The sequence below is a fragment of the Papio anubis genome, chromosome 2 (genome assembly GCF_008728515.1).
Source record: "Papio anubis isolate 15944 chromosome 2, Panubis1.0, whole genome shotgun sequence".
In the NCBI taxonomy this organism is placed as follows: domain Eukaryota; kingdom Metazoa; phylum Chordata; class Mammalia; order Primates; family Cercopithecidae; genus Papio; species Papio anubis.
This window is the reverse complement of record NC_044977.1, coordinates 85,585,089-85,598,917: the sequence shown is the minus strand read 5'-3', so window position 1 is coordinate 85,598,917 and position 13,829 is coordinate 85,585,089. Positions and strand designations below refer to the sequence as shown.

General features: G+C 43.9%; 1 protein-coding gene across 5 annotated transcripts in view; it reads left to right on the top strand.

The window, feature by feature from the left end:
* CACNA2D3 (calcium voltage-gated channel auxiliary subunit alpha2delta 3) overlaps positions 1 to 13,829 on the top strand; it is a 928,576-nt gene that overhangs the window by 800,242 nt on the left and 114,505 nt on the right. The gene's annotated exons all lie outside the window — the stretch shown is intronic.

Sequence of the window (13,829 nt, the reverse complement as noted above, 5' to 3'; positions counted from 1 at the left end):
TGATCTATGGACCAGTAGCAGGAGAAGCATGGCATTTCGTGGGCCTGCTCCTGTCCCTCGGCCCACACGATTGTTTGGACAACCACATGAACAAAAGCCGCTGGGCCATGCTTGCTTTAGAGAATCCAGAGTCTGAAGATAGAGCATGCCCTGGAAGAAAGTGGAAGTGGAAGGACCACTCCCTTTCCATGCTGGAATTCTAGGTCATAATGCAGAGGATAGGATGCCTCTAGGACTCCCATCTGAGCAGATGAGCATCTCAAAAAGAGGGGCGGAAGATGGAGAAAGTGGAGCTGACCTTACAGCCTTCCCACTGGACAGCTCAAACTTCTGTAGTCAGGAAAGAACCACACACTGACCACATTGGTGTCCGGTCTCAGACCACAGCCCCACACTCCCAGTAAGAAGCGTTTGCCTGGAGACAGATTAGCTTACTTTTGAGATATGTGCACAGTTTTAAAAGTAAGATGGGTAGCTCTTGGGAGACTGCAACTGTTTTCTACTTATGCTCCTTGAGAAAGGAAGGTTTTCGAGTCAAGTAATTCTGAATAGGGAGCAACTGTCTTCTAAAAATATATTTAACTTCCCTGTAGTATAGTATACTTTGATGTATTAAAATACAGCTCATCCCACTCAAGTTACTGCCTCGGTGCCTAATGCTGTAAAATTAAACTGTTCCTCACTGATATTTTATTAAGCTCCACCAACAGTTCAGACACAGACATTTCACAGAGCTTCGGGCCATATGTTTTATTTGCTGTCAGGGTGAACTCTGACACCAGTCCGTAAAGCCCCCTCCCCATGTCTTTCTATAATGCAGCATTTTCAAAAACCTTGCTACAGGCTACTCCCAAATTGTCACTATTGGAAGTAAACATCTCTAGTTTTCTGGGTGCGAATGCCTAAAAGGACCAAAAACAAGCCAAAAAAAAAAAGGCTCTTGTATGAAAAGCCTTTGTACTCTGGACATTCCCTTTGCATTTATTGTGTGCTTGATATTATTCGGTTTATTTTTGCAGGGGAAGGGGGCTTTTTTTGGTGGAATTTTCCTGAAACCCATGTGCAAAAAAGGGTATGTGTTTATGGACAATGAGTTCACCTTCCTAGCAGGGAGCCAAAGGTATCTGTACGTTTGCATCTTGAAAAATAAATAGATATAGCCATAAATGCCGATCCTCTTAACAAGACTAACTTTGTCATTTAATAAGGGAGATTATTTCATAGATTTAAAACCAGTTAACACATTTAAACTTGATAAGACAAGGCAATCCTGGTATGTTTCCTGTTCTCCAGTGATTAAAGCAAATCGAACACTGGACTAGGGAAGGTTTTCCATGGTACAAGTAATGCCGTGAATGTTTCTCCTGGTAATGCAATTAGGAAATATTGGCCCCAGTTAGTGTAACTTAAACAAAACATGTTGTCCTCGTCAAACTTGTTCAAGTTGTTAAACAGGCAAAGCCTTGTCCAAAAAGTAAAAAAACAGGGGCATATAGTGTTTCCATGGAAACTCTGTTAAAATACTGATTTGTGGATATGATCATAATCAACCCCATAATCTAATATGACTGAATTAAATGAAAAAGAATCTCAGTTATGAAGTAAGCCCCCTGTGTGAGAGTATTCTTACACATGCAGAAAACATATGGATCCTGACGGACACTATTTTCAAACTACTTATTGGCCCAGGGATGGGGCTTTAAGACTCCAGTTTCGTCTGTCGTTTTCTTCCCCCTCCATTCATTGTTCATCGTTTTTATAATGCCACGATTATGTGGGTGAGCAGTAAATAAAATCTTAACGACATTTGGGTTTTTCAATATCTATCATTGCTCCCCTCACAATGCCCCATATTGTTTTCATTGTCTTTTGTGACAAGACAACCCATAATATTTAATGGTTTGTGGGATGTTACAAGTTTAAGTTTTATTAAAGTAATAATTTCTTCCTGCTAATGGGATCTTGGTAGAATTCTAACTGCGAGGGTTCGCATGAGACATGAAGCCAAAGGCTAGGGTGAGTCCCTTGGGTCTGGGGAGAGGTTTCAGGGACGTTCATTGGGCTTCTCCCTGCCACACAGTTGTGCAGGTCTGTTTGCACCTGTCTCAGCTGTAGTGAAAATGGAAACTGTTCGCCATGGGGTAAACTTCAGCCTGGTAAAATGGCAAAGACAGCTGCCTTTCAGTAAACCTACTTGATTTATTTGAAAATCATTCCATCCAGAGATCATCACAAGTGGTATTCTTGGGATCAGTTTCCTTCTTGCAAAAATGTGTCCTCAGTCACGCAGGAACTTCAAATAGGATTTACCAAGCAAGTATTGGCTAGAGCCTGGCAATCCTTTGTACCTTAGCCATGGCATCCCAGAGCATCTGCAGAATGACTTCTGCAACAGGGAAGTGATACAACCATGTATCTCTGCACAGGTGTGTCAGTGCTTTTCATACCAGCCCATAGTCCCTTGAAGGTCCCAGCATGGCTAAGACTCACCTTCTGGACAGGCAGAGTCAGTCAAAGCTCAAAGATTCAGACTCTGGCCCAAGAAATAGGGGCTGACCTCTCCCCTGAGTTCTGCCATCCCCTCCCACAGTGGCAGCAGCCTCCACAAGTGCATGCACACCCTCTGATGTGGGCACAGGGAGGAATAAGCAAAGAGGGAAATAGTTTTAGGCCTGAATCTTGGTGCTGGGACCTTGAATCTGATGATTATATGCTCCTCTTAATGCATCTCTATTTCTAAGTAACTCGGTTTTATAGCGAACTAATATATGAATGCAGTTTCTAAAATTTAAGTCGTGCTGAAGATGTTTCAAAAAGAAAAAAAAAAAAAAAACCAGAAGCCAGGCATAGTGGTTCATGCCTATAATCCCAGCAACTTGGGAGACTAAGCCAGGAGGATCATTTGAGAACAGGAGTTTGAGACCAGCCTGGGCAACATAGCGAGGCTCCATCTCTTAAAAAATAAAAAATTAGGCCATGCGCAGTGGCTCATGCCTGTAATCCCAGCACTTTGGGAGGCCGAGGCAGGCAGATCATGAGGTCAGAAGATTGAGACCATCCTCACTAACACGGTGAAACCCCGTCTCCACTAAAAATACAAAAAATTAGCCAGACTTGGTGGCACACACCTGTAGTCCCAACTACTCGGGAGGCTGAGGCAGGAGAATCGCTTGAACCCGGGAGGCGGAGGTTGCAGTGAGCTGAGATTGTGCCACTGCACTGCAGCCTGGGTGACAGAGTGACACTCCATCTCAAAAATAATAATAAAATAAAAATTCAAAATTAACCAGGTGTGGTAGCAGGTGCCTGTAGTCTCAGCTACTAGGGAGACTGAGGCAAGAGGATCACTTGAACCCAGGAGTTCGAGGCTACAGTGGACTGTGATCATGCCACTTGACTCCAGCCTGGGCAATAGCAACATGCTATCTCTCTAAAAAAAGTACATGAGAATAATAACAGTGTTTTTTAAAAATGAAAAAAATCCTGCCCTGATCCATCATTCCCAACCCCTAGTCTCACTTCCTAGAGGCCACCACTTCCAACTCTCTTAGTGTCTCTATTTCTCACTGGCAAGTTAAGATTGCTATTTTTTAGTTACTTTTAGACATTGTGTATTTACTTCCTTTAAAAATAGTGCTTTGGACTTTTTACACCGGCTCATCCTGCCCTCTCCCTATTCCACCAACATGGTTGTATGCCCATTTCATTGTTTGTGATTAATTAGTCAGTGAATATATTAGTAGGACCATCTATGTACATTCTCTGTTGGGTTAATAGCATGGTATGTGTTTTCTTTTTTATGATATTTTTCCCTGGATTAGAAAATCCCCTTGTCTTCTTATGCTTAGTTTTTCTTTCTACCCATCTCAAATTTTTCCCCCATGTATTTCATCAGATATCTCAAATATGTATTATTACTATTTTCTAAATGTTTGGTGTTTCTGCCTATTTCCTCTTGCTTTGGTGAGAACTCCCTCTCTGTGTCATCCTATTTCAGTCCAGACTGATAGCTCTCTAGGTCTGCTGGGCATGCAGGCACCTAATACTTCTCTTCCCTCTTTTTCTCTATAATCTCCCCCTTCCTCCTAAACCCTCATGCCTTCCTTTTTTAACTTAATTTCTCATTTAGGTGATGAACATTTTCCAGTAGTTTACTAAGAAAGGGTAGTGAAATTTCCTCTCACCTTGTAACTCTGAAAAGGTCTTGATTCCATGCCTTCATTTCCTAACCATTTGACTGGACATAGAATTCCTGGCTGAAAATCATTTTGAATTTTGAAGGCATTGCTCCGTTTTCTTTTGACTTCCTGTGTTGTTTAGGAAGTCTGATATCATACCATTTCCACATCCTTTGGTAGGAACAGATTTGCCCAACCTCCACCCTAGAAGCTTTCTGCATGTTCATTATGCCAAGAGGCTGTGAGTTCACTTCATTCATTGTGCTGAGGAGCTACGAACTCTTTTTAGAAGTGCATATCCTTCAGTTCTAGGAAATTTTATTAGATTACTTTTTAGGTCTTTTTGTTTTATTATCTGCCAGGTTTTCTTTTCCCTGTATCTTTCTACTTTTAAATTCATTTGTATATGTTGACTTTTATTTTAAATTTCCCGGAATATTTATTTATTTATTTATTTGAGACAGAGTCTCGCTCTGTCGCTCAGGCTGGAGTGCAGTGTCGCGATCTCGGCTCACTGCAAGCTCTGCCTCCTGGATTCACGCCATTCTCCTGCCTCAGCCTCCCGAGTAGCTGGGACTACAGGTGCCCGCCACCCTGCTTGGCTAATTTTTTTGTATTTTTAGTAGAGACGGGGTTTCACCATGTTAGCCCGGATGGTCTTGATCTCCTGACCTCGTGACCCACCTGCCTCGGCCTCCCAAAGTGCTGGGATTACAGGCCTGAGCCACTGCACCCGGCCTCCCAGAGTTATTTTTTTACAGCAGCCTTTTCTTGTTTCAAAGACACAATAACTTCTTTTATCTCTGAGTATATTGACTGTAGCTAGAGCTGGGTGTGTGTGTGTGTGTGTGTGTGTGTGTGTGTGTGTTTGCTGTCTCTGCTGTAACACTAACTCATTTGTCTGTTAGTTTTTCTTTCTTTTTTTCCAAGGTTAAGGCTCTCCCCAAATATCTGTAGCCTAGTTCACATTTAAGAGTGAGGCACTAAAATACAGATTGAAAGTTTCTCCACAAATAGACTTTATTGTTGGGTGAATCAATGAAAACTCAGCCAAACTAGAGAATGGAGAAGATGACAGTAATTCTAGGGCTTGTTTAGGGGATATAAGCTTGTTTGTCAGCATCTGAGAGCTGGTCAGGGAAAGGAAGGTTAGGAATTCCCATCAATTAGCATGCAGGTATTCATTTTCCCAGTTCAGCCCCTCCTCCCTACCTCATCTGAACATTAGCACTTTTTCAGGAATATATAAATTGGTATCTGTGGCATGTGCAGCAGGATACATGGTGTTGATACCTGCTGGTATTGTGCCCTCCAGTCTGCCTGTGGCAGTGATTAGAATTGCCAGGGGATCTGGCTCTCCGAGCCTTACTGTGTAGTATCTTGGCCTTGAAAGTGGCCAAGTAGGGCCAGTTGTCCCTATCATCAAATGCCATATCGTTTTTGACCTCTGTCTCCTGTATCCAGCCCAGGCATGTATCTCTTTTTCCCTAGGTGCCTATGAATGTCTCCAGAGCAAGAACAATGTCTTTTGGGTGCCTACCCATAGGAAATACAGACTTTGAGGAGGCCTGGACTTCTTTCCATGCCCTCCCACTTATTAGCACCATAACCTGGGGCAAGTTATGTAAGTTCTTCAAACTTTAGTGTCACTGCCTCTTAGCCCACCCAGTGGAATCTCAGGCTTATCCAGTGTAGTCACTCCCCATCCCCACCAAGTGCAGGTTTGACATTGGTTCCCTATCACTACCCCATTAGGTGTCTATGGGCACCCTTGCTTTTCTCAAGATTATAGGTGTCCTGGGACATTGTATGTTGGGAGTCAGGGACCAGGCAGGGTTTGCAGCATGCAGAGAAGTTACTTCTGCCAGGTAGTCAGTGGGCAATGCAGCAAAGCTGGGGTAATGCCAGGTGTAGGTAGGGTGGTAGATGGCAGGGGCCATCCTCGTTGGAATGAAGGAGGAGGCCTGACCTCTGCCCCAGCTCCCGCTCTTCACAAGAGTTCTTTGCCACACTTATTTGCCCAGCTCCTTCCAAACAGCAGGAAAACGAGTACCCTGTCTCATTATCGCATTTCCTTGGTTCTAAGATGCCATCAATAGAAGTGGAAGCTTCTAAAGGAATAAAAAGCAGTATGCATTGATGTGCCTGTACTGAAAGCCTCTCAGTTCTGTGGAATTCCACATCAGTAGCTTAGCCTCTCATGTTCTTTCCCTGCCCCTCACTTTGCTTGTTAATGCTTACCTCCCACCCCTAGCTTCAGGCTGCAGATTAAAAACCTTTTCTCCCCCGATCCCCAGGACTTGGCTGAGTGTCCCCTCTTATACTCCTGTACCATCCTGTACGTGTCTTCAGACCACCACAGTGGTTATTGGTTGCATAATATCTGTGTGCCTTCAGAGATTTTAGCCAGGAAACACCTGAGCGGTCGTCGCATCCTTCACTGTGTCCCCAGCACAGAGATCCTCAGTCAGTATTTGTTGGATGAAGAGAATATAGAAAGGGGAAGAAAATGAAAGGAGAGGGGATGTGAGGGCCATTACCAGCAGGAAAGAAGAGAAAGCCTCTTAGGAACAGCCCTTCCAGTAGATAAGAAAAACTAAAAGTTTGACTTAATGAAGAACAAGAGTAGGTTTGCTTTCACCACGGCCTTGTTCCAAAATGCCAAATAATGACAGGAGAGCCATCCTTTCATGGGAGCTGGCTGCAAACCTGGGGGGAGCTAGCATTTTGCCCAGCCTCGGAGAAGTATGTTGCTTTGCTCTCTTCTCCACTGGATGAAAAGAATCCAATCCTTTCTTAAACACCCGAAATCATGGAAGAAATGAAAGGTAAGACATACAACTTTCGAAGCAGATGTGGTTTATTAAAAAAAAAAAAAAAAAAAAAATCATGGGACCATTTAGTCCCTAACTGAGAGTACTCTTAAGGCATGGAGCTGTAGTGTGAATGATCTTTATCCGTGATTGTAACACTGCGTCGATAAAAAATAGTTAAGTATTGTGAAAAATTAATCTGCCTGTAACCATAGTGCATTTAAGATGATTAGAATTACCTGGAGAGCCTTAGGCAAGTAATCAGGTCATCATTAATCTTTTCTGGAACCCCATAGTGAAAGTGATGTTCCATTCTAGGAAAATACCATAATACCAAAACTAACAATTATTGAGCTCTTACTGTGTCCCAGACACTCTGCTTGATCTAATATTCATCATCATAATCTTAAAGACTGAGCAGAGACAGGTTAAGTAACTTGCCTAAATCCCTTCCACAGCAGGTAAGTGGGATCACTGGATTCTAACTCTGAGCCCACCTTTACTCTATGCTGCCTGTTAACTTTTTCAGTAGACTGAGAAACAGAAGGAAAGGGTGGAATAATCTTCCAAGCAGTGCTAATGCAAACCTAAGAGACAGAAAACAAAGTGTATAAGAGGCTGTAGTTAGGACTTGCTGAGCAGGGAGAAAGAAAAAGAATACCAGGATTCCAGGTGCTCTCAGCTGGCATCTGCTAGTGCAGGATACGACTTCTCAGGAGGCACTGAAGCATTCTCCTGTGTACCTGCAGGAGAACCTATACTGTTTAGTCTGTGGGTTAACAGCATATATCCACAACATTTTGAGTGCTAGATGTCCCCGCAATGGCCTGGTGCCCTGGGAATAGGCCTGACTATAGTATGGAGATAGTGGAGACTTAGTAGCATGCAAAGGAAATTTTTGCTCTGGCTATACCCCATGAAAATAAGAGGTCCTGACTCTATCAGTCAGGACTTGGTCTTGGGAACAGAAGTTACCCTATGTATTCCAAATATGAAGGGCTTGGATACTAGCCCTTAAGGGAACTAGAAGTTTTGCTCTGGCTGTATCCCATGAAAATAAGAGGTCCTGACTCTTATCAGTCAGGACTCGGTCTTGGGAACAGAAGTTACCCTATGTATTCCAAATATTAAGGGCTTGGATGCTAGCCCTGTGGGAACTAGAAGCTTTTATAATCATTGCAATGTGGGGGGATGTGGGTCAGGAAGCATCCATGTGAATGGTTCTCTAGCACTCACTTGGGAGCTGCTTCAAACCTCACATCTGCCAACAAATTTGCCTGCAACTGCCTCCAGAGCAACATGGCCTCTGTCTCTTTGCTGCCTTCTCAATCTAGCACTAGCTCCTTATTGTCAAATGCTCATCTAGAACCACACATGGGGGAGTTTCCAGGAAATGCAATCTTGGCCTCTCTCCTTCAATACAGGGCAGACCTTCTAAGGAGGAGGTGGTGATGTACAATTGAATATCACCCATCAAGTGCTCTCGGCCTTCATATGACCTCAAATTACAATGACATTCTATTTCTCCTTTCACCCCCAGCCCACTTCCACCTGGTTGTCTTGACTAGAGGTGGTGATGTCCAGTTGAATATCACCCATCAAGTGCTTTTGGCCTTCCTATGACCTCAAATTACAATGACATTCTATTTCTACTTCTCCTTTCACCCCCAGCCCACTTCCACCTGGTTATCTTGACTAGGGAATGAGATAGGAAACTTTTTGCCTGGGAAAGTATGTGTGGTGTGAGCCCAAGGTCTATTCCAGGTGACTTCTTAAGAGCCCATCCAGATGAGTAATTCTCTCACTATATCACCTCACACCCGACCTCAGTAAAAACTGGAAGATTCTTGTTAATTGTCATTAGAAAGAAATTAAAATACTCCCAAGAGGTTAGCAACTAGGCCCTTCTTGGACATATATGTGTTTGCCTTCTTCATTGTCCAGAACTTGATTACTAAGAGCAGTTCAAGGGCCTATGTACATTCAACTAGTATGGGCAAAGGTAGCATCTTCCTGCAATGGTTTCACCATGAGCATCTCTGCATGATCAGCTAACTTGGTACAACTGGATGATGGTTATGGTTGCGAGGCACACTATGCTGGAAGGATGATGAGGCTCCTTGGAAGGAATACTAGGCTTCATGAGAGACACTTGACATGAAGTAGGGAAGGGCACCATTCATGCCACAGAATTGCCTTTCATGCCCATGCTGTTGTCAGCTATTGTATTTGACTGTCTGCATGGAGGTGCTTATGTGATGGATCTCTATACATGAAGATAATTTGCACATCTCCTACCAACCTAGACTACAGTTGCATCTGTCGGGAGCTGTTTAATGCAGGCAACAATCAAATTAGCTTTAGCAAAATCAGTAAATTAAAGGAAGTTGATTATTTGATTAGTTGGGATGGTTGGAAATTCATTGTCTCGTAAGTAAAAACTCCATAGTTATAACTGGCTTTAGGTACAGTTGAATCAGGGGTTCAGCTGAAATCACCAAGTTTCTCAGTCTCTTGTTTTACTTTTCTTTGTGTCAACCCTGTTCTCAAGCAGACCTTCCTCATCCAGTGCCCCCAGTATTCATCTGAGCAGATTGACAAACTCAATGGAAATAAACCCCCTCTTTCCTAAAAGTTTCAGTTCAATGTCCTGGGACTTGTTCTCCTTGGTATAGTTTAGGTCATTGCCTATCACTTTGGCACAGGAGCATAGGATGCATCCCTATGCCTAGTGTGTGGAGGGATAAGCTTACACAAACCACATAGACTGGAATTGGAGTCATAACAGCTCCACAAAGGGAATGGTGTGTGTGTGGATAAGGAGGGAGGGTTTCTGCTGCTGGAAAAAGGGGACATGCATGCTCAACTGGCAAAAGTAACAGCTGTCCATTATTCCAGCTCAGCTGGAGTTCAAATTAGTTTGAGCCATCTATGAATCATGTCAGGCAAGTTGCAAGCCTCTTTGGACCGCTCATTATTGGTTTATGAAATAAGCAGGTTGGGTTCAATGGCCCACTCCACCATTCCAGCTCTGAGCTTGTGTACATCTACCCATTGATGCCATACCCAAGGGGCAGCACTGGAATCAGGGTACATTATCAACATTCTCAAGCGCATTGGTCACTTATTTCAGGCCTCATTGTGTTGCAAACAGTAGCCTGAAAAACCTCCCAATATTGCTGGTCACAGTCTCAGAAAAATTCAGAACTGATTTTGCAGGGGCACGCTCCACAGAAGTGACTGTGGTCTCTGCCACAGATAGATGCATCCTTAGGCTCCTGGATGGAAGCTTTTTTTAGCCTGTGATTCTTTCTGGAAACTGGGCCCCTGCCAAGCTCATCTGGCATGCTGTGCTCTGGGTAGAAGTAATTATTTTTATGAGGCATTATTCATGTCTGGTCTACCTGAGGGCCACCCCAAATAATGTTTCTCTAGCTATTAAAGGCTTCATCAGGCATGCAGAGTCTCTAGTAGTTTCCTTTAGGGGAAAAGAAAAAGATTCCTCTTGAAGTCTACCACCTCCAATGGCAATTTGCTGCGCATTTCAGGGCCACGCTAAGTGGTTGGCACCTGAAAAAAGGGCAAAGTCTTTTTCTTTTAAGTGCAGCTGGAAAATGGGAGTCAAGTGAAAGTAGGGAACTGGGAGGACTATTTCCATACAGCTGAGGTCGCTTTCTTGTTTTGTTCTGAACTGGCAAACTTCAACATGCTCAAGCAATGTTTTGTCAAATTTCTTAAATGCTGAATGTGGCACTGGCCCAAATGAATGTAGATGTTATTTTAGTGCTGGGAGAGATTTATTTTAATGTACAGATGCAGCCACTACAAAGGCCCCTTTTAATCTACTGAGGGCTCTGTTCCCTGCTTTTTTACTCTTTGCAACCCCCTCCTCATTTTAGGGGACCTGTGTATGCTGTGAAATTGCAGTGTTCCTTCCTTCCCTCTTCATCTTGCAAGGCAGCGAGATAATGCTGACAATAATTATAATTAAGTTGCTTTGTGCAAGAAGAAGCAGTTTGCAATGCTTCATCCTGTTTCCCAGCCTACCAGCAATTCAAAGACAATGCTGCTTGATCAAAGAAAATATGCCAACAGGAGAGTGGACCTGCACAGCTCCAGGCTGTGGCAGGGCAGCCTCAAGAGAAGCTTTACCTTATCTGGGATCTGGGTTCTCTACTCACGAAAGGAGCCCATTCTTTTACTGCTCGGCTGTGAGATGGGAAATCCATCAGTTGAGCTGAGCCTCAGATACCAATATCTTGCACCTTGATTGGGGCCAAAATAAACGGGAAGGGACGCACAGAGGAAGCATGGTGACATGTGAGGTTTGCCTGAGCCAAGTCTGTGCTTTCAAGGCAAGAGCAGGGGAGGAGAGCCACAGACAAGATGGGGTGAGAGGGAGAAAAAAGAGGATATTCACTGCGCTCAGTGGCAGAGGGGAAGCTGAAGCCAGGACAGTCCTCAGTCCTCTCACACCCAAGGCTCCTTTTTAATAATCATTTGTAATATCCCCTTTACTATCTCCAAATGAAATTCATAGAAAATGTAACTTGTTTTCCTATATGCTGCCAAAAAAATCTACAGAATGTTCCAACTATAATATCAAGAACTAGTTGAGAGTTGTTTATAATAGGAAAATATATATTGTAATACATAAATTTTGGGGCACAACTACAAGATAATACAGAATAAAGTAGCTAGATGCTTGTGCTGCACTTTGGTACAAGATCTGTCAATGCAGTGGCCACTGTGTAGATATTTCACCCACAAATCCTGCCCCCTTAGTTGGGGGATACCTCTGAAATAGCCAAGCGGCAGACAAGATAAAGGAGACCCATCTCTCTCTTTCACAGCACTATAGTAATGTTTCTAGAAAATTCCATGTGCAAGACATACTTTGTGTTTGCATATAAAACAGAGTTTGGCTCAAGACCAGATATGGATTATGCTTCCCAAGCAATCGATACCATTAGGGACACGGAACTGTCCTTTGGTGCGGGGCCCAGGGGCAGGGGAGGTGGGCGGTAGTTGCTGTCCTGTGAATTGTAGGACTTCAGTTACTGTGAACTTCGAAGCATCTCTACAGACTTCCAGAACAGACCCCTAGGGGGTGACGCAGCCCCACTGAGAACCACGGGAGAGCCTGGGAGCCACAGGGCGGCTGACTCTGAGTCAGGCGTGCAGGGCTCCAGTCCCAGCTCCAAGACGTCCTAGCAATTGCACAGCCCTGGTTAAGTTACTAACCACCCTGTACCTTTTCTTTAATGGAGAAAACATCTTCTCCTTTGCAGGATAGCTGAAGAGTTAAGATAACACAGGGTGGGTACCTGGCCCAGAGTGGGCCCTCAGTAATTCTATTTTCTGTCTTCTTAGGATCAGCTGTGGTTATTATTTTAATTTAATTTCAGTTTTTTGGAGACAGAGTCTCACTCCATTACCCAGGCTGGAGTGCAGTGACACAATCTCGGCTCACTGCAACCTCCCCACCCAGGTTCAAGTGATTCTCCTGCCTCAGCCTCCCAAGTAGCTGGGACTACAGGTGCCTGCCACCATACCCGGCTAATTTTTGTCTTTTTAGTAGAGATGGCATTTCACCATGTTGGCCAGCTGGTCACAAACTCATGGCCTCAAGTGATCTGCCTGCCTCAGCCTCACAAAGTGCTGGGATTACATATGTGAGCCACTGGGCCTGGCTGGCCAGCTGTGTTTATAAACTGCCTCCTGCACCCCTGTAGGTCCTATACTATTTCTTCCCTCTATAACCACCTTCTTAGAGACCAAGGATGTTGGCTTTGCACTCTGCAGCATCCCTGTGGGCATGGGTTTCCTAGAAATTAAGCCTCCCAGGGCTCTGAACTCTTTGGGGCCCTGCCTAGTTTCCCAGGAGCCTCCCCAGTTGTCTTATTTCTTCAGAGTGAGACCACAAACACGAAGGGTCTGGAAGCTCTAGAAGATGTGGTGAGCATCTTAGGAGCTCTTTTTGGGCTCTCAGAAACAGATCAGTTCACAGATGTAGGAAAGAAAAAATAAAACATGAGGCAAAAACTTGCCAGAAAACACGTGGACTTAACAATCTCATATTAAGCAGATGAAATGTCCATCTTTTCTACAGGGCAGGGTCATTCATTTTTGAAGTAATTTTAGGTGAGTCCCTTTGGCTCATTCATTATAGTGATTTATTTTCTGCTTCTATTCTGAAGTCAGAAAGATTTGGGTTCAAATTCTGGTGCCCGCATAGTTCCCCCCAGCTTCCAGATGGGAAACCTCTATCATCTGTTTTCCAGCCCAGCCACTCCAAAACCTCCATGCGCTCAACTGTAGAACAGAGGGACAATGACAGTATCTGTCTATGAGGATTCCACGTGCTCTTTGGATGTTTTACAAACTCAGCAGCGTTGAGAATGTTCTGGGTGGTTGAGATGACACTAGGTCTGGCTTACCTGTCTTCCAGCAATAAAGGAGGAAACTTTTCACAGGGATTTGAAGCCTAATGTTTTTGAAGGTGACATGGAGTCTGTAAGGCTTAGAAGGAACCTGAGAACCAGGCCGGTTGATGAAATGGATCTGGGACCTCTGGTGGAGGGATCTTAGCTCTTTAGTGGATGGACTGTTGAACAGGGGTCATTCTCCAGTCTTGGAAAAACTGTATGGAGACTCAGCTACAGGGGAGGAAACCAGGATATGGATTAATGCATGTATTTAATGTACATACCCGTTGCTGTGTGTATATTTATTGAATATTTACTATGTGCCTGGCACTGTGCTAGGCTCATGACATACATTAGCTCAGTTAAGGCACAAACCTATAAGATGTGCATCACTCCTGTTCCCATTGTGC